This window comes from Colobus angolensis, unplaced genomic scaffold (assembly GCF_000951035.1).
Source record: "Colobus angolensis palliatus isolate OR3802 unplaced genomic scaffold, Cang.pa_1.0 Scaffold32, whole genome shotgun sequence".
Classification (NCBI taxonomy): Eukaryota; Metazoa; Chordata; class Mammalia; order Primates; family Cercopithecidae; genus Colobus; species Colobus angolensis.
In genome coordinates, this window is record NW_012116488.1 from 7980335 (window position 1) to 7998537 (window position 18203).

The following is an 18203-nucleotide window of genomic DNA, read 5'->3' on the forward strand; positions in this document are numbered from 1 at the left end:
TAAGAGATGTTCCCAGAGCCACATACTACGTGGGAAACCGGGATTTGAACCAGGTCTGTGTGGGAGGCAAGCCCATGCTTGAAGCTATTCTTCCCGGTCCTGCCCTGGGACAGGACCTGGTGCATGGGCTTTTCTTGGCATCAGCAGACCAAGGCTGGCAGGAGAAGTGTTTATGGTCTGCCTGGGATGGAGTAGAGAGAGGGAGGTTGGGCTGAATGTCTGGGTAGCTTCAGAATGCCTTAGAGGTGTGCTCCTGCTTCCTGGTGGAGGACAGTGACTTCACAAAGCTCCCACTGAGATTTCTGATACTGCATTAACAACCTGCCTGGTGTCTTGATAGATTTCCCCATTTCCTTTTTTTGGAAAAAGTGAAGAAAATGACAGAGAGCTGTCTCTGTGGATGCTCAAGAGCCCAAACCAACCTGAGTATAAGAAAGAGGTGGAAGATATAAGCTATGTTTGAAATGCACTTTTGTTTCGACCTAAGTAAGATGAAAGGCAGCCTGCAAAGTTTTTAATTGAGAAGGCAGGAAGTACCACAGAACAGAGATCATCTACCTGGTGATGTAGCCATTCATATCAATTCAGCAAATAAAATCTGTTATGCATAGGCACAATTCAGAGTTCCAATATCGTTTCCTAGAATAACAAGCAAAGTGCCCTTAACTATTAGCCACAAGCCAGTGAGTTGACTCACAGGTGTAGGCTCCCACCTTGGCTCCAGGGCTGGTTGTGAATGTGACCTTCAATGTCATACCCAACATATGAGGGCCAGCATGACTTTTGAGTCTGACTTCTAGCTCTGGAGTGATAGTCCGGGTTGGAGATGATGCATGTCGATACTTTTAAGAGACTATCATCATCTGGCCCAAACTATTATTTTGTAGGTGTTGATGCAGATCATTCATCAAGAAGGGAAAGGGCTCCTCTAGGATCACACAGCACCTCTTATGCTGGCCTCGGGACCACCAAAGCAGAAGTCTTATCCCTGTGACCTGTGGCCCGCCTCAAGGTCCGCCTCTTGTCATTAAAAGCCCTTGTTCATATTTCATCAAAGTCAGTTACACATTAGACAAAGGGATCATGTAAAGACAGTGCTCAGGGTCCTATGCCCTCCAGGACAGAGTGACCACACACTAGGCTATGAAGCACTGGAACTGTGGCCAGCGTGAACTGAGATACGCTGTGGGTGGAAAACAAACTCAAGTTCTCATACTCAGCATACCATAAAAAAGTGAAATGTCTCATTGATAATTTTGTATGATTGGCTGATTGAAATAATGTTTTGAATGAATTGGGTTGAGTCAAATACATCATTAAACTTCATTTCACCTGTTTCATTTTATGTTCTTTTAAAATGTGGCTAACAGAACATTTAAAATTACACATGAGTCTCTCACTATGTTTTATTAGGCAGCGCCATAGTGGTTCAGAATTTTTTTTTTTCTTTCTTACTCTCCTCTCAGGAAATGTACTCCATTTCTTCTTCTGTGACAGAGCCTGTGCTTGCCATCTCATTTTTACTCTGTGCACAGTTTCCTGTAGTAACAGTGGTAACGGTTCTCATAATGACGAAGGTTGTTTGTAAAACCCCACATCCTCGATGGTCTCTTCTTTACAAAATGTGCCCATAGAGATTCTTGCTTCACCACGTCTTTGCCTGCGTGGCCAAGATGACTTAGCCCCACACAGGAGTTTCTGCAGGGCATGTCACCATCCCTAGGTCTAATTCAGTGGGGTGAATGGTCACATTCTCGGCCTCCTGCTCCCTCTGATCCTTCTAAAGAAGGAAATGCCTGCCCCTCTCTCTCACCTTTCACCTGAGGTGATGTAGACACTGTTGATTCAAGGAGGTGTTACTTCTTCCTGTTCTGTTCCCTCCAACTGTCCCCATACTGTTTTCTTCTTTGTGACTCACTAAACCCATATAACCGACTGGGGTCCTGTTTAACTCATGCACATATTCTTTGGGCAAACACTCATTCTGCAACTCCTAAACACCAGATACTGAGCTAGTGGCTAGGGATGGAAAGAAGAGCTTGAACGTGGCCTTTAGTTGGCCTCAAGGAATCATAGACAAGTTGATAAACACAGTATTACAATATATAGAGGCATCAGCTGAAGTGAAAGAGAAGACTCTCTAAAGATGTGCTCAGTTGAGTGGAAAGCATGATTATAGCTCATCTAGGGCTTACTGCATTATTTGTATCATTGTTGTTATTTTTGCTGTCATCATCATTATTTTAAAGTTAACTGCAAAGGAATGGACTTAAGGGAGAGCCTGTAAAATTTAGGGAATCAGAAACACAAGAGATGGAGAATGAGGAAGCTGCTCCTGGAGGCCCCAAAATCCGAGTTTAGGGATTCAGGTTTCATCCCAAAGTCAGTGAGAAGTCCCACGTGATACTCATAAAGATACATGAAACAGTCAGCCCAGCATTAGGAAATCATCACTTTGGTAGCCACGGGGTAAGGAATAGAATCGTTCTTACCCTGTGTGTGGAGAGAAGATCAGCCGTGTGTCCAAAGAGTCCAACTGTTTTGTCTTAGAAGACACAGGCACAAGGTATTTGCAATTGTGTCTGCATTCCTGTCATCTGAAGAAGGCCCCTCCTTGGGGTCCAGTGTTTGTCTGTGATATTATTTCCCACAGTCCCACCAAGCATAAAGGATTACGTTGATGCTTCCTTTCATTGATGATGAGGGCAAAGGTGCTGGGTCCAGCAGGCGCCTTGGGGAACCGGAGCAGATTTGGGGATCTGTCCTTCCTGGCCCCAGAGAGACTGGTTTGGTTCAGGGACCCCTGGGGCCCTGTCTGAAAAGTGGCTTTTCTCATTTCCCTTTGATCAGGCAGTTCATGGCATATTTGGAAGGACAAGGAGTGATTTGTCTTCCACATGTGTTTTCATTTATTCCTTAAAAGCAGAGCTAAAGCATTAAGCAAGAATACAATAAAGTCCAGTGGGCAGACAAGCTTCAAACAGTCTCAAAGGGTATGTCTAAGATAAGCTCATTTGTTTATAATCCATGTATTTTTTAGTAGTTTATGAAAACTACAGATGACAAAATTACATCTGGGTGAATAGGGTAGAAGTAAAACACAATAATGCCAGGTGTAAGGTCAATCCTGAAAAGGTTTCCATAAATTCCTGTGTAATTCACCATTGGGAGTCATCATTTAGGCAGGAGCTTCCCAGTAGCCAGTAAAATAAGGAACCGTGTTTCACAGGTAATGGGTAAAAGAATACGTACCTCTGATGCATAGAGCTAAGGGAAATCACACTGGTAGTTCTTCACAAAGGGCACATTTTCTAATTAAGTAAATAGTGTTTTTAGTAATATTCTGACTGCCATTGACTATGGGTTTCAGAAGGTTATTTAAAATGATGCAAATTGACTTGATTTTCATAGCATTCCTTGACAGTCTCTGATGTACAAGGGTGGTAAACTGTAATAATGTGTTCAAATATTTGCCACCCTTCTCTGGGTGATGCTACACCCCTGCCTGTTTTCATGGGGTGTGTGGTGCAACATCCCAGGAAAGCATCTGCTCTCCACCCCCCAGTGGTGCCATGTTTGACTACATCATGTGACACACGCCACTCCCTGGCAGAGAATCCAAGGACCACTGCACCATTCTGCCATGAACTCGTTCCCTTCTGCCTCAAGAAGGTCAAGTGCCAGAGAGGAGCTATACATTTTCAGCCCAGATCTCAGTACAAAAGATACACAAGGAGGAGAGCTGCCATTGACCCACGATTGACATACATGCAAGCAAACAAGAAACCTTTGTTGTAGTCAGCGCCTGAGATTTGAGGATTGTTTGTTACTTCAGCATGACCTGGTAAAAGATCTCATCATACTGCTTTAACATGATGGATACAGCTTTATCTGTGCCTTGGGGAGATAGAGAGATATAAAAGACACAATTCTTACCCTCTGTGAACCTGCAATTATAGTAGAGTAAACTACACTTTTAAAAATAGGCCAAAGACTGTCAGTATCACCTTAGATTCTCAAAAAGTATCATGGGAATCAAGTCCAGATGCAAGAAAAAAAATATACCTAAAAAGAAAATTACTTCCTTAAAGAGCAGATACTGAGAGAATGAGCAAGGTTAGAATGGAACAGGTAAACTTCTAGGAGTAGGCACAGCAGGGTTTTTGGGGGAAGACTGGATTTAGCAGAGTGTGTCCTGGGAAAGGATAGAGAAATGTCTCAAATGGAGCACTCAATGAGAGGAAGACCATGATAGGAATTAAGTTTGGAGATCAGAGAGGTGACAGAGAAGATAATTATTTTTAGTGAGGTTTAGACTTAAGATAACAAAGTTTACTGAGTGCCTGCTTTGTGCTAGGCATCTTCCTCAGCATTTTACAAGTCTCACTTTATTTAATCCTCACAATAGCATTGGGAGACAGAGGTTCTAATTGCCATTTTATGTAGAGATGAGGAAACTGAGGCTCAGTCCTAAAGCAAAATAATTAGCAAATTGCAGAAATAAAATTTGAACTTCAGTCTTCCAGGCTCCAAAACCTATCTGTCTTTGTTCTCAAGGCATACAGATGGATGACTGAGGGTCTTCCATACCATGTTAATTATTGTGTACTTCATTTAATGTGCAGTGGAAATCTACCGAAGCCTTCTGAGGTTGGGGAAAAAGGTGACACTGATCTGGCCTATGTTTCAGGAGGACAATTTTATCAGCCATGTTGAAGCCAGCCTGGATGTGGTGACTGGGAGCAAGTAACAGGTAAAATGCAGCAACAATAATTCATATATTGGTCACTAGTTGTCCATTTAGCTATCGTATGGGGGAAGTTGACTTTAATAGATCTTACAAATGCCTTCACAGAGGGTTCACAGGCCCTATATCCCAAGAGATTTTTCAATTTCTTAGAGGTAATTTAAAGACCAACAACAGTAACAGTCAGTTTCACTAACCATCTTCCCTTCCTGTTCTGTGGAGTTTGTATGTAGATCTACCTGAGACAGAGGGCTGAATCCTACAGACTCAAAAGGCCTTTCCCATCTTGTAGTCATAACCCCTTCACCTTTATTAGTCAAATAGACAAAGCCTAATTAAACTTTTTTTCTCCAGATCTCTGAGCATCTATATAATGAGAGAAAAATGTTGGAATCACAATGAGAAATGTGAGTCTTAGTGTTTAGTGGCTTTCTTTGGTATGCTTTTAGAACTTCTCCAAGGGAAGATGAAATAAACATCCTATACCCTGTTCTGGGAATCTGGTCTGACCTGAGACTAGACCTCATGAGGGTGCTGGCAGGGCAGAATGTTCACCATAGTAACATAAGCAAGGGAGAGGAGAAAGGAAGAAAGAAACTTTTGGGCATTTGTAGGGGTGGGGGAGGCATTTAGTGAAGCTTGATGGAGTAGGATAAAGGGGAGATTCCATTAGCTGCTGGGCTTTGATAATGAATGATATAACTGATCTGCCACTGTTTCAGCAAAGACAGATTCTTTGGATGGCACGGATGTGGCAGGAAGAATAAATGGCTTTTTCTAGCATTAGGCAGCATTGATCCCTTGAAAAAAGGGTTTTGAACACAGCTCCCATGGAAGAACAGTGCGCTTGGCACAGAGTCAATGCTTAAAAAAATTTTTGTTGTTGGGCCAGGCACGGTGGCTCATGCCTGTAATCCCAGAACCTTGGGAGGCCAAGGTGGGCAGATCACGAGGTCAGGAGATCAAGACCATCCTGGCTAACACGGTGAAACCCCGTCTCTACTAAAAATACAAAAAATTAACCAGGTATGGTGGCAGGTGCCCGTAGTCCCAGCTACTCGGGAGGCTGAGGCAGAAGAATTGCTTGAACCTGGTAGACGGAGGTTGCAGTGAGCCAAGATTGCACCACTGCACTCCAGCCTGGGCGACAGAGCAATACTCCCTCTCTCTCTCTATATATATATATATGTATGTGTGTGTGTGTGTGTGTGTGTGTATATATACATTGTATATATATACACACACACACACACACACACATACATATAGTTGAATGAATTAAATGATCTAGGCTCAGGGAGGACCCTAGAAGCCAACTTATTGCAAGAGGGTGATGCTATCCAGTGGCATTTTAAAGACTACCTCTTGAGGGACACTCTGGACAGCCTACAGCAGCAACTCAATATTTCAAGAGCAACAGTTCTCAAGAAAGCCAATTAGACTTCCCTTTGAACTTGGCTCAATTTCACCTTCAGGCACTTTCACAGCAAAGGGTCAGGCTTCTGACCTCTGAAACATATAATCACTCCTTCTGCCAACGCCTTCTTTGACTGTACAATTTGAACCTTAGCTAAAAAAGGAATTAGAAAAAGTGGAAAATACCACACACATTAAAACACCAACTAATTATGCCTTCTTCCATCTTCTTCTGTCTACAAACATCAAAGAGATGCTTATGGCTGTCAATGATTGATATGGAAAGAAGACTGGCTTGTTATTTCAGATGTCTTATTTGGTTCAGGCTAAGGCGTCAGTAACGGAAGAGATATTTAGCCAAGGACGTGTGAAGAGGGTTCCCAGAGAGAAAAGGACGTAGGTAGCCTCAAGGATTCATGCTTGATGACTCTTAGGAGTCAAGATCAGAATGAAATTCTGTAGGAATTTCTCCACTCTAGCCACTTGTGTGGGGGAATCTGAGAAATAAAGGATATTTCTATTAGTGAAAGGGGAGGAAAGCATCAGTGTTATTTTTGAGTGTAAATTTTGGAGATTCTTAGGAAAAATTTGTTCTATAATATTTTAAGAAGCTCTATTTTTGCAGGATAGGTAATAAACATTGCTGTTGGTGAAAAATCATCAATTACTGCATTCTAGTCTCAGTGCCTGTGACAAGGAGGACTCAGTACCTTACCAGACAGAGTATTGAGACTTACCGTAGGGTTTGTGACCACTCCACTTAGTGTAGTATTGGCTTTTACAGTCAAACATTTTATAATTTAGAGAGGCAACTAGCCTGGGATTACATTCAAGTGGACACATTCTTTTTTCTTTCCCCCCTGCACGGTGCTCACCAACTCAGGATGGCAGTAAAACAGATATGAATGCTCATGGGTTACAATTGGATTCTTTGTGCTCGGGCAAATAAGTGTGTTTTTGGTGTCTTCCTTAAAGGTAAAACTATGTATGTCTCCTTTTGCCTCCTTTATATTCTGTACAGTGTTTTCTGGATAATTCAGTATTTCCAAAATTAAAAATGATTGTAAAAACATCTGTGCTAAAAAACCCAAAATTTTTCAATAAAGGCAGGCACTACGGGGAATATTATTATGAAGCCAGGGAGGTGAGACAAGCATGTACAGTACTCAATCTTGACTTTATTTAAAATTTTGATGCTTTGTTTGTCTAGATGTTCATCACTAATTTTGATTTTTTAAATATTGTATTAAAATGCATTGACTTTGGCTACGGAGTCTTCTGTCACCCCTTATATCCTGCTTCTTTGGAGGGTGCATCACCTGAGTCCCCACCTGCTGGATATGCCTTTTCATGTGACTTTACTCAGGGGAGCAAGTTGTGATGTACTTGAAGCCCGTTTTTTTTCTATTCAAGCTCAAGGTCATTTGCTGCATCAGTTAAAAGACCTTTGTGGATCAGAGACGTCTGCCAATCAGATCCTCAGGGCTCTGGCTTGAGTTCCACCACCCTTTCAGTGTGGTGGGTCTCACCTCCACATAGGAAGGAGGCTTTTCCATTTGGTCTGTTGATGACATGAGGAAGGTGTGTACCCAGAATCCTCTGGGGGCCTTGCTTGCCTCAAAGAACAATCTGGCAGTTTCTGGCACTGGCTTGCAAAGGTATTTTTGTCATCATTTCATCCAGAAATTTGTTTTCTATTTACTAGATGCCCAGCTATTTGCAGTGAGGAGACAGAGAACTGAAGGAGATCCCATGCACCAGATAGAAACATGAAAGACCAGAAGACATGGGCTACTGATGGAGCACGGCCATGATTTCACCATCCAAATTTCCTCTTCCTCTTTTTTTCAACGTGAAAGGGAGGTGCCCTTAGATCAGGCTCTGCAAACTACAGCCTGTGTGGCAAATTTAGCCATCTCCTATTTTTGTATGGTCCCGGAGCTAAGAATAAACTTTAAAAAAAAAAGCAAAGGAAGAATAATATTTCATGACACATGACAGAAACTATATGAATTTCAAATTTCATTGTCCATAAATTAAGTTTCATTAGAACACAGGCATGGTCACTCATTTGCATGTTGTCTATGACTACTGATGCTCCACAGCAGTAAGATTTAGTAGTTATGATGAAGACTGTTTAAGGCCCACAAAGCCTGAAATACTTACTATCTGCCCCACTACAAAAATTAAAAGAGAAAAAAGTTGTTGACATCTGGCCAAGATTATTCTGAATCTTGTTTCAGCTTCAAAATATAGAATCCAACACTATTTGTTGGGATCCATGTCGGGGACCCATTACTCATGCACTTCCCCAGTCTTCCCCAGTTGGTCATGCCTTTGGGGCAACATTTCAGGGGTCTCTCTTTCTTAATTGTGAAATAGAGGTAAAGCAACATCCATTTTGCTAAACTGTAAAAGTAAAAACAAGACAAATAATCCAGCAAGATTTTCTACTGTAAAGGACAGTAAATGACAAAAACATGATTGATTGATTGAGAGACTGATTGATTCTTACCTTTTCTACTTATAAGAGGAAGCCAATATAACTGGTGGAAATACATATGCAACACATATAAAATTAAAATGACAAGAAAATGGCTAATTTATTCCCTTGTATATGTTTATGTTTATGCATCCAAGCAGAAAACTCTCTAGCAGTTTGTTATCAAATTAATAGTTCAGCCCACACACATTTATTAACTGCCGATTATGTTTAAAGTGCAGCTCCATTCCCTCTATGCATACAAGGAAGGTGGAAGGCACTCTCTGTCCTCAGGAAGCTTACCACACTGATGGGAAGGTCAGATCTAATTGCGAAAAAAATTAGGGATCCACTAGATGGTCATATGCCTTGAAGGTGACTATTTGACTGGAGGCCAATGGTCTGGGATCCGGGGCACAGCCACCAGCATAGAGCGCTGTGACTTTGGGCAAGCCACTCCCTCCTCCAAACCTCAGTTTCAGCACATATGAAATAGTGGCAATGATGATAGTTTGAGTATATGGTGTCTAATACCTTAACATGAGTGAGATAAAGTATGAATTACATAAGCTATGAAAAATTTGATAAGCTAGAGCAGTGAGCACTATTCTCTACAGAAGAACCATTGAGATGAGTGAGCTCTAGTCAAGGACCTCAAGTAACAAATGTCTCCTAAGGGAAATAGTAACACAGATGGACAATTATACAGTCCCGAGGAGCAAATGCACTAACAAATAAACAAACGGAGGGGACTGTGGACTGTCAGAGAAGAGACAGCTACAGAGGTGGTTAGGAGAGCTTCTGAATAAGGCAGCACCTTATATCTAACCCAAAGTTTAAAAGAAGGGAGAAAAAGAAAAAGAAACTTATTACTATTTTTTTTTTGGCAGAGGGTGATGATTTGAACAAATGCAAAGCAAGGAACAAACAACAACAAAACACAAAGGTAAAGAGAGAAAATATAGCATAGTCTCTGTGAGGAGGTGTTCATTCATTCCTTCATTCCTTCACTCATTCATTGGAGATCACAGTGTGCCAGACCTGGTCCCAGGCTCTGGGAGCACCCTGAAGTTCCTGACCTCTGGGACCTCATATCCTAGTAAAGAAGAGAGCCAACAAACAAATAGCATAATTTCAAATACAAATAACTGTTAAAGAGAAAACTAAAGTGTTTGATGGGGCAGAGTGCAGAGTGTGGTCTGCTGTTTCAGATAAATGGCCAGAAAAAAATGGCCTCTTCAGGGAGGTGAATATGAATTCTAACTCCAAAATAAAAATGCACAGCAAATACCAGTTGCTGAAAGATAGAGGGAGAAGCCAGGAGTGGTCAGTGGAGCAGATCACAAAAGGTGTTGGTCCTGGAGTTGATGGGATGCCCAGCAATGTTGATAGCAAGGCTGGAGTAGCCGCCTGGAAGGTGGAGGAAGGATTGTATTTCAATGGTCCAGGAAGGCCATGCTGATCTCTGAACAGGAAAGGGGGAGGATGATGGGCAACAAGACAGATATACACTGTTCCTTAGAAGGCGAATCATCCCCTTGAGGTGGGATAATAGGAGAACTGGTCATCAAGGGCAGACTCACAAAAAAAGTTAAAAGCAAGACCCAGGGATATGAGACAGGCAGTGGGCCTGGCAAAACAGCTTGTGTCAGACAGAACTTGAGCTAAGTACACACGAATTATAGAATCATACTTGATGCTCAAAAGACAGTAATTGCCCCAAGGACATGATCATTTTAGTTTCTTTGACAGGATATAGTAGGAGCTTTTGCACAATCCTTTGGGGTCAGCTAGCCTTGGCAAATCGTAGGGCCACCACCTGCTCTGGCTCACAAAGGCCAAAAATGGCAGAAGTGATGCTGGAATGCTGATAGTCACTAGACATCTTCAAGGATGGGTGAAGTCCTCCAGGGTTTTGCCACCTAAGCTTCTCATTTCCTAGGAATTCAATTCAAAAGCATTTACTGAGTACCTACTGAATACCACTGCCTATGCCTCAGATATTTGAATGACTAAGATGGTGGTCTATGGATAGTCATTGGATTCATTAATGGACTGATTGCCCATTCAATTTTTCTGTAACGTACTTTTATATATACCATCAACTTGGTTGCTTTACAAACTGTGTAGGTTTTCCATCAGTTAGCAACACAGCTTACCATTTATCTAGGTGCCCACAAGAAAGCATAATCTCAGATCTTCTGTTTTCCAACTTTTACCAAAACTCATCTTTAGAGAGATGATAAAGAAGACTGCGGGAGGCACATGTTATTTATCCACTCATATAAGTTGCTATGCTGAGTTAAGGTATTTTATCAAGTTAGGTCCCTGGAAAGCTATAGACTTGGACCATTTTATGTAGCCCCTTGCCAAATCACCTACTTGGAAGTAATGTTTTGTTGCATCTTTGAGTTTTATTGAGAGTCATTATGGAAAACAATCATATGAAACTAGGTGAGTATTTATTCTAAAAGCTAGTGTTTTGGACTTTATCCATGATGCTAACTAGATCTCCCAGAGGATTTGTTTTGTGTCCTGTTTCTTAAAAACAAAACAAATATAAAAGCAAACATTTGCGATTGACCATATTTTTCCTTTGCTTTGGCTGCCAGGGAACTCAAGAGCAAATTGGGGCTCAGATAGAGTAAGTACGAAAAACCTGGTGGTTAGCTGAGGCTACGTGCTCTCCTGTTTATGGTATTGGACTTCTATTCCTGGCCATTAGCCGTTTAAACATATTGCGTGTGAGCTCCTTAAATCCTTTCCCAAAAGGAAGTCCAAGGAGATGAACTCTGTTTACAATGACAATAAATAAAGTCAATATTTTATTGTCTTCTTTGTAATTTCTGCACACATGGTAATCCAGTCTCTTGAGCTAGAGTTTAAATTCTGGAGAGGAGCAGCAAGACTTTATATTTTGTTCCTACTCCCTGCATTTTCTAGGACAACACTGAGCATGTAGAAGGAGCATAAAGAACGTGGTGTTACTAATTACTGTTCATTTAACAGACATCTCGATGGCAGGATGCTTTGGGTGTATTTCCATTCGGTATTTCCCATCATTGACCCTCATTCCACAGATGGAAACAAGACCTCCATAGAACCGATTTTCCTTCCCCTCTGTTTGGGCAAAAAGAATGAAGCTTTTGGGATGCAGGCATCTTGCTTATTTCAATGTTGGCTTCTGTGGCTGGTTTACTGCCTGGCACAGAGTAGGAACTCAATAAAGTTGTTAAATGCTTTATTCTGGCTAAAGGTGAAGACAATTGATAATATTACTGTCTTATATCAATGTTAGGGAGGATCTATTTTTGATCCTGAAGTTCGTTTTTGGTTTTCCCTTGTTATTTTTTTTTTTCTTTCCCCCAGCTTTCCTCTTGTTTTATCCCTTGGCCTAGAAGGGATAAGACAAATTATTTCAGTCATTATTGTATATATGACTGTCTTCCTTGGATACTCAGTCACTGCCCATGTCTATAGCTTGCTTGTGCTTTTAGATGGTGTCCAGAGGGCAGGACTGCAGCAAAGTTTCTGGCTGCTATAGCACTGGTGGGGGAAATGAAAATAGCTTGCTCAGGAAATGCCAGTGAGTTTCTTGGCAAATTCCTTTGGTACAGTTTTAAAGTCTGCACTAAGAAGACCTAGACACCCTAGAATTGTGTTGCTCTGCATTCATTTAGCCCCAACTTCAAGACCAGCCTGGAAAACAAAAAATAGGATAGTGATATATCACCAAGATGTCTGAGCGCCCCCCGCCCCCTGCCAGAAAACAAGCTCTCTGTTAGACACTGATAGCTAGACCATCGCTATGAGGCCTGCAATGTTCCTGTGAGAACTATGTCATTTTCATAGGTGAAAAGTTCAGAAAAATTAGTGACTTGCCCAAGATTTTATATATGTTTTTGAAAGAGCTGGCATTAAAACCCCCATATCTGCTTAATTCCAAATTACATGATCTTCTCTGCACATCAAAAAACGGGCACAGATTTTTCTCCTGTGGCCTCTCAGCCCCTTGCACCTCTGCAGAACACCCTCCCTTCCTTATACCATTGGTCTTACTTGACACTTCCCACCTTGGTGGAAGGCAAGCAGATAAACAGTAGATTCAATTATCTATACTCTATTTGTCTATATCTCCTCACAACTCCACCATTCCATCTTCATCACTGGAGTGATACTAACACAGGGGGTGTCTCTTCTGCTCCATCATTTGACCATTTGGCCATATTTTCATTGGGTATTTCCCATACTTGGCTTTCATTTCCACAGATGAGGAATGACCCAGGATTGCAAGGAATAGACTTAAACAAAATCTTATATTTGCCCATAAGGGTTTTATTATCCGTTAGGTTGAACTGTATGAAATTGCCAGCCCTTGGTTATTTCTGCCAATTCCATAAGATTCAAGCTAATGGTAAAGCAAGAAGAGAGTAACCATTTAGTGGGTGCATACTGTAAATTATTGGCCCTGTGTTGGCTGATTTCCATGCATCCGGTAGTTTATTATTCACAGCAGCACCACAAACATCCCCACTAAAGACCTGAGATTCGGGAGGCCACGTCATTGCCTAGGGTCACACTTTTGGGAAACATCAGAGGTATTATTTAAACTCCTAGCGCCTTCACCCTGAAACCTGTATCCACATCACAATTTCAGCAGTGCTAGGACCCTGTCCTGAGAATTTTGGGGGTTCTGAATGGAAGTTCATTGGTGCTGGTGTTGCTGGCCTTAGAAAGTTGGTGTTTGCTGGTATCATTGTAGATACTGACAATCCAGGGTGATAGTCAAGATATTTTAAAGCCATTAAGTTTAGGGCACTACCAAGCAAAATGGACACTTGACCAGTCAGAATGGATGCTGGCTGTCAACCACTAGAAATGCCTTAAAGGGAATTAGCATTCTGCTGATAAAGGAGGTATAGTGGTTGCTGCTATTCTAGTTTTCTGTATGCTGTTGTTTGCAGGGTACTCAATAGTTTGGATTATTTTTCAGCTAAACTTCATTCCCCTCTTCCCCAATACTGCCATGCAGAATTTCCTTCCCTACTTCCTGAGGTTGGGCTTGGCCATGTGGCTTGACCTAACCATTGGAGTGCCTGTGGACACGATGTAATCAGAGACCTTAGAGTGCTTGCTTTTCTCTGCATTTAGCCTATAATGTGCCTGAAGTAGCTGTCACCCCTTAAGCTAGGATCCCAGAACAAACACACATCGAGTGGATGAGAACCCAATCTATAGCTTAAAACCATACTCAGGAGACATGCAACCTGCAGCAGAGCTGATCAGCTGAGCCAAGTCCAACTCAACAGAACCACAGTAAATCTAGAAACCAATAAGCATGAGAAGAAATACTTAGTGTTTCAAGCATTTGAGCTGGGATGATTTGTTATACAGCAGTATTGTTGCAATTGCTGACTCAGGCAAGATCGTGAAGCTCAGGGTATGGCCTTTGAAACTGCATAATTCCAATCCTTGGCTCCCTCAACTTTAGACTCCCCAAGTGTAATGTAGCTACGTTTATGTTTTCTTGCAGGACTTTTGCTTTAACCAAGAGTTCCAAATCTAATTGTCATGACTATGTTAAATGCATAATGGTATCAACAACTATTGCAAAATGCCCTAAATGTAAAGTGATATGAATGTTTATAGTCACTTCTCTGGAAGCGAGCATGTTTGCTTCCTCTGGACCCCATGGAAGATATTATTATAGATGGTCACACTCCTTATGAGCTTCATTGACTCATGTCAGTATTGGTGATAAAGAGATGCAAACAGCAGCACAGAGAACGTTTGGGATGCAAAGCTCTAAGCCAGTGTTTCAGGCAACACGGTCTGGGTGGTTTAACAAATAATAATATCAAATAATAAATAATGGTATCAACTACTAATATGGCTGTCGCATTTTTTGAGTGCCTCCCTTGGCCAGGCACTGTGTGTACGTTACCTAACCTATTATTCACAATCACACTCTAGGGAAAGCATTTTTTACCCCCATTTCTCAAAAGTGGAAAATAAGGCTCAGAGTGGTTAGTAGATTTATACAAGACCACACAGCTAGGGAGTGGTGGAGTGACTAGAATTTCCATCTGATTCCATCTCCTTCCAAAAGTACAAAATGCACAAAAGTACGAAAATGCTTTTATTATGGATTGACAATTTCTATCCCTCCAAATATATATACTGAAGCTCTAAACCCCAGTATGGCCCTATTTGGAGATGGGGGCACGAAGGAAGTAAAATTGACTGAGGTCATAAAAGTAGAGTCCTGATATGACAGAATGAGTGTCTTTATTAGAGACACCAGAATGCTATTTCCCCAGGCACACACACCAAGGGAGGGCCATGTGGCTGTCCACAAGACAAGAGGTGAGCCCTCAGTAGAAACCAAGCCAGCCAGAAATGATCTTGGACTTGTCAGCCTCCAGAACACTGAGAAAATACATTTCTGGGATTTAAGTCACCCAGTCTGTGGTATTCTGTTATAGCAGCTCAAGCAGACTAATACCTGTCAGTCCTGAGTTAATAATATTTCCCAGGAAGTCTCAGAGCACTATCAGAGAATGGCCCTTAAATACATGAAGTGCATGTATTCATTCCCAGTCCACCTCCTTTACCCTACATAAGGTGCAGAAAGGGTCTGGGTGTCACAGGGCCCATTTCCTTCAATGCATCTGTGGGAAGGACATATAGGGGCAGCCCGCAATAGCTCGGAGAATGGGACTGGCTTCAGCATGACCCTTTTTGCTCCAGGAAAGCATGACACGCGGATTATACCTTACTTTACTCTCATAGAAATTTGCTGCTTCCTCCTGTATAAATAACTCATCATGAGCAGCAGTGCACTCCCTGTCAGAGCCTGATCAGGACCACAGAGGCAAGTGGGACTCAACCTGGGACTTCATGGCTGTGGGAGCCATGGCTGCTCTCTCTATTCCAGGTGGAACAGTCCTGGTGTAAGGGTCCTGTTTCAGTGTCTGTGAGCACGAATATGTGTGTGTGTGTGTGTGTGTGTGCACATGCATAAGAAGCTTGTATCATTTCTTCTTCTAGTGAAAGGAAATTCCCTGTGCCTGTGGGTTGGGGAAGAAAGTGAGGTCTAAGAGATCAAAAGGGACTACAGGAAAAGATGAGGATGTCAAGGCCCACCAACCTCTGTTTGTCCTCACCCTCTCAATCTGCTGAAAGATGCATATTGGGAGTAGAATTGTCTCCAGTCCACTTCATTGGACCAGGTCATCCCAGTTAGCTTGACTGTCCTGTTTGCAGGTCAAGTACAGAGGGAATTTTGCCACAGTAAAACACGCTTTATTTTCAAGTCATATGTGAAAAAAAAAATAAACGAAGGAATGATGGGGAAAAGACCAATGCTGCCAAGTGTCCACTACAAGCTCTGGTTTTCTGCAGGGGCAACTGGAAGGTGTACAAAAAGTTCACCATAAGCCAAGGACACAAACATGTGTGTGCGTGCATGTGTGTGTGTGTGTTTGATGTCTTAGCACAGCTCATGTTTGATGTTTGTGATGGTTCTACTTACAAACTTTGTGCTCCAGGATGGGACAACCAGAGGCACTTCTTTCCTGTATTTCAAGTGTTTCATTTCCTTTTTAACATGTCTTTAAAATTAAGGGCATGCACACCAATGCATGGGCTCACTCTCATCTTAGGGCAAGTTGATCAGACTAGGGTTAGTTGTCTGAGAAGCATGGGTGGTCTTTGTCACAAATAAGAGGAAAAGCAGGTCAGGGAAGAAAAAGACTAAGAACTAACACTGTTGTTTTTGTGGCGTTGTTTGTTAGCTATCTACAAGGCACATGTTCTATCAAATATTAAGTATTAGGTGCTGACTGTGTTATGAGCCTTGTACATACGATTTAAACCCCAGAGCCACTCTGTGAGGCCAGAACTGCTTTCGGATCTTTCAGATGAAGGAACCAACGTGAAGGCTTTGAAATCCTATGTCCAAAGCCACGCGGCGAAACCAGAGTGAAACCCGGTAGTATTTGAATCAAGAGTTGAATCTTCTTTGCTCCCCAGAGGGAGAATCGCCCAGGGGCTGAGTGCAGGGGAAAGGCTGGTTCTGAGGAAAAGAAGCTGAGCATATTGTGGCACAGGACTTAGAAAAATTTAGAAGCGTCGGCAATTGTTTTCCAGGGGAAGATACCGAAAAGCAATCCAGGGAAGGAAATAAAACGAGAAAAATAGTAAAGCAACACGGAATATAAACGCTGCTGCATTTAGGGCGAAGGAGGCAACCTCGCTGCTCCGTGGCGATGTTAAAGCTATCCCGAAGAATGGGAGGTGGGAGTGGCCTGAGGGATGACTCCTCCAGCACTGCTCCCTGCCAGTTCCGGGCTGCACAGGGCTGAGCCGGCGCCAAGAATGCCCTCTTCTGGTGATATTCTCGAAGCCCAGGATGACAGCAAGGCAGCCGAGACCTGTGTTTTCCAGATCCTGGGTAGATTCCCTTGTCAGACGTGGTTCTACTTAAGCAAATATCACTACCTTCTGTTTTTCCTCCTCAGCCCTCACACTAGTGATAGGGAAATTATTTCAATAAGGTAAGCTGTACCTTAGTAGAGTTTGCTTCCTTTTTTTTTTTTTAACCCCGAATAATACTCTCTATGTCATCTGTATATTTATGATAGCTCAAAGACATGGGTGTGTGGATCTAATTAAAAATGTGAAAGGGTTTAGCAGCCTGCTGCTTCCCTGCAACTCTCTGGTTGCCAAATCTTGGCAGCCGTGTTGAACTTGAGCCAAGCGTTTAGTCCTCAGCTGAACTGCTGCCAGCCTGCGCACGGCATTCTGGGGCGAGAGCCGGAGGGGCTGCACTGCACCGAGCTTGCACAGGGCGAGGCGGGGGCAGGACCTGGGACCCAGCCACCCCGGAGGAAACCGGAGAGGAAACCAGCTCGGTCTTGCTCTCTGCTTGGTCCCAATCCCCAGCTCTTACCAAATGCAGGTAGGACCAGCTAGGCCAATTTGGTGACCGGGTAGGGCTTCGAGCTACTAGGTGGGAAATTGTCCCTAGAGTTTTGCCTTCATTTAGTCGAAATCCAGTCTTTTCAGGGGAGAAACAGTTCTCCACTCTCTTGCAGTAGTTAGGGCCTGAGTGACAACAGTCGGATGGGGCATTTCTATTGAGTTCTCTGCTGTCAGTCTGAGCTTTCCTTGATAGCTTGGCAATTGTTCTGCGTCTTCTCTCTGAAGCAGCTGAGTCCAGCACGGGGTTTCTCAAACCCTGTCGTGCACACATGTCACTTGGGGAATCTTGTGAAAATGCAGGTTTCTGAGTCTCTCTGGGGAAAGGGGAGAATTCATGTTGCCAAGATCAGAACTGACTAGAACTGCTTCCGTTCCACATTATGACTCCAGACTGGAACTTTTGTGAATTCAAGGATGTTAGGCTCTGGAAAAGCACATCTTGGTGATTTGCTCTCAGAGGGAAAAAGGGGAAAACAATTCCAAGAACTCAGCATTCTCCACGATATGTTGACAAAAATAAGCAAAAATAAAAAACATCAAAGGCATGGGTCACTTTTTATTTTCTCGAAATGT

General features: G+C 42.5%; 1 long non-coding RNA gene across 1 annotated transcript in view; it reads left to right on the forward strand.

Annotated features, from left to right (window-relative positions):
• Nucleotides 1-17459: 17459 nt before the first annotated feature.
• The window catches only part of LOC105518481, a 50189-nt gene continuing 49445 nt past the window's right edge, over nucleotides 17460-18203 (forward strand). Inside the window, exon 1 of the long non-coding RNA XR_001002841.1 lies at nucleotides 17460-17607. This is a non-coding gene — a long non-coding RNA (uncharacterized LOC105518481). The remainder of the gene's footprint in view (nucleotides 17608-18203) is intronic.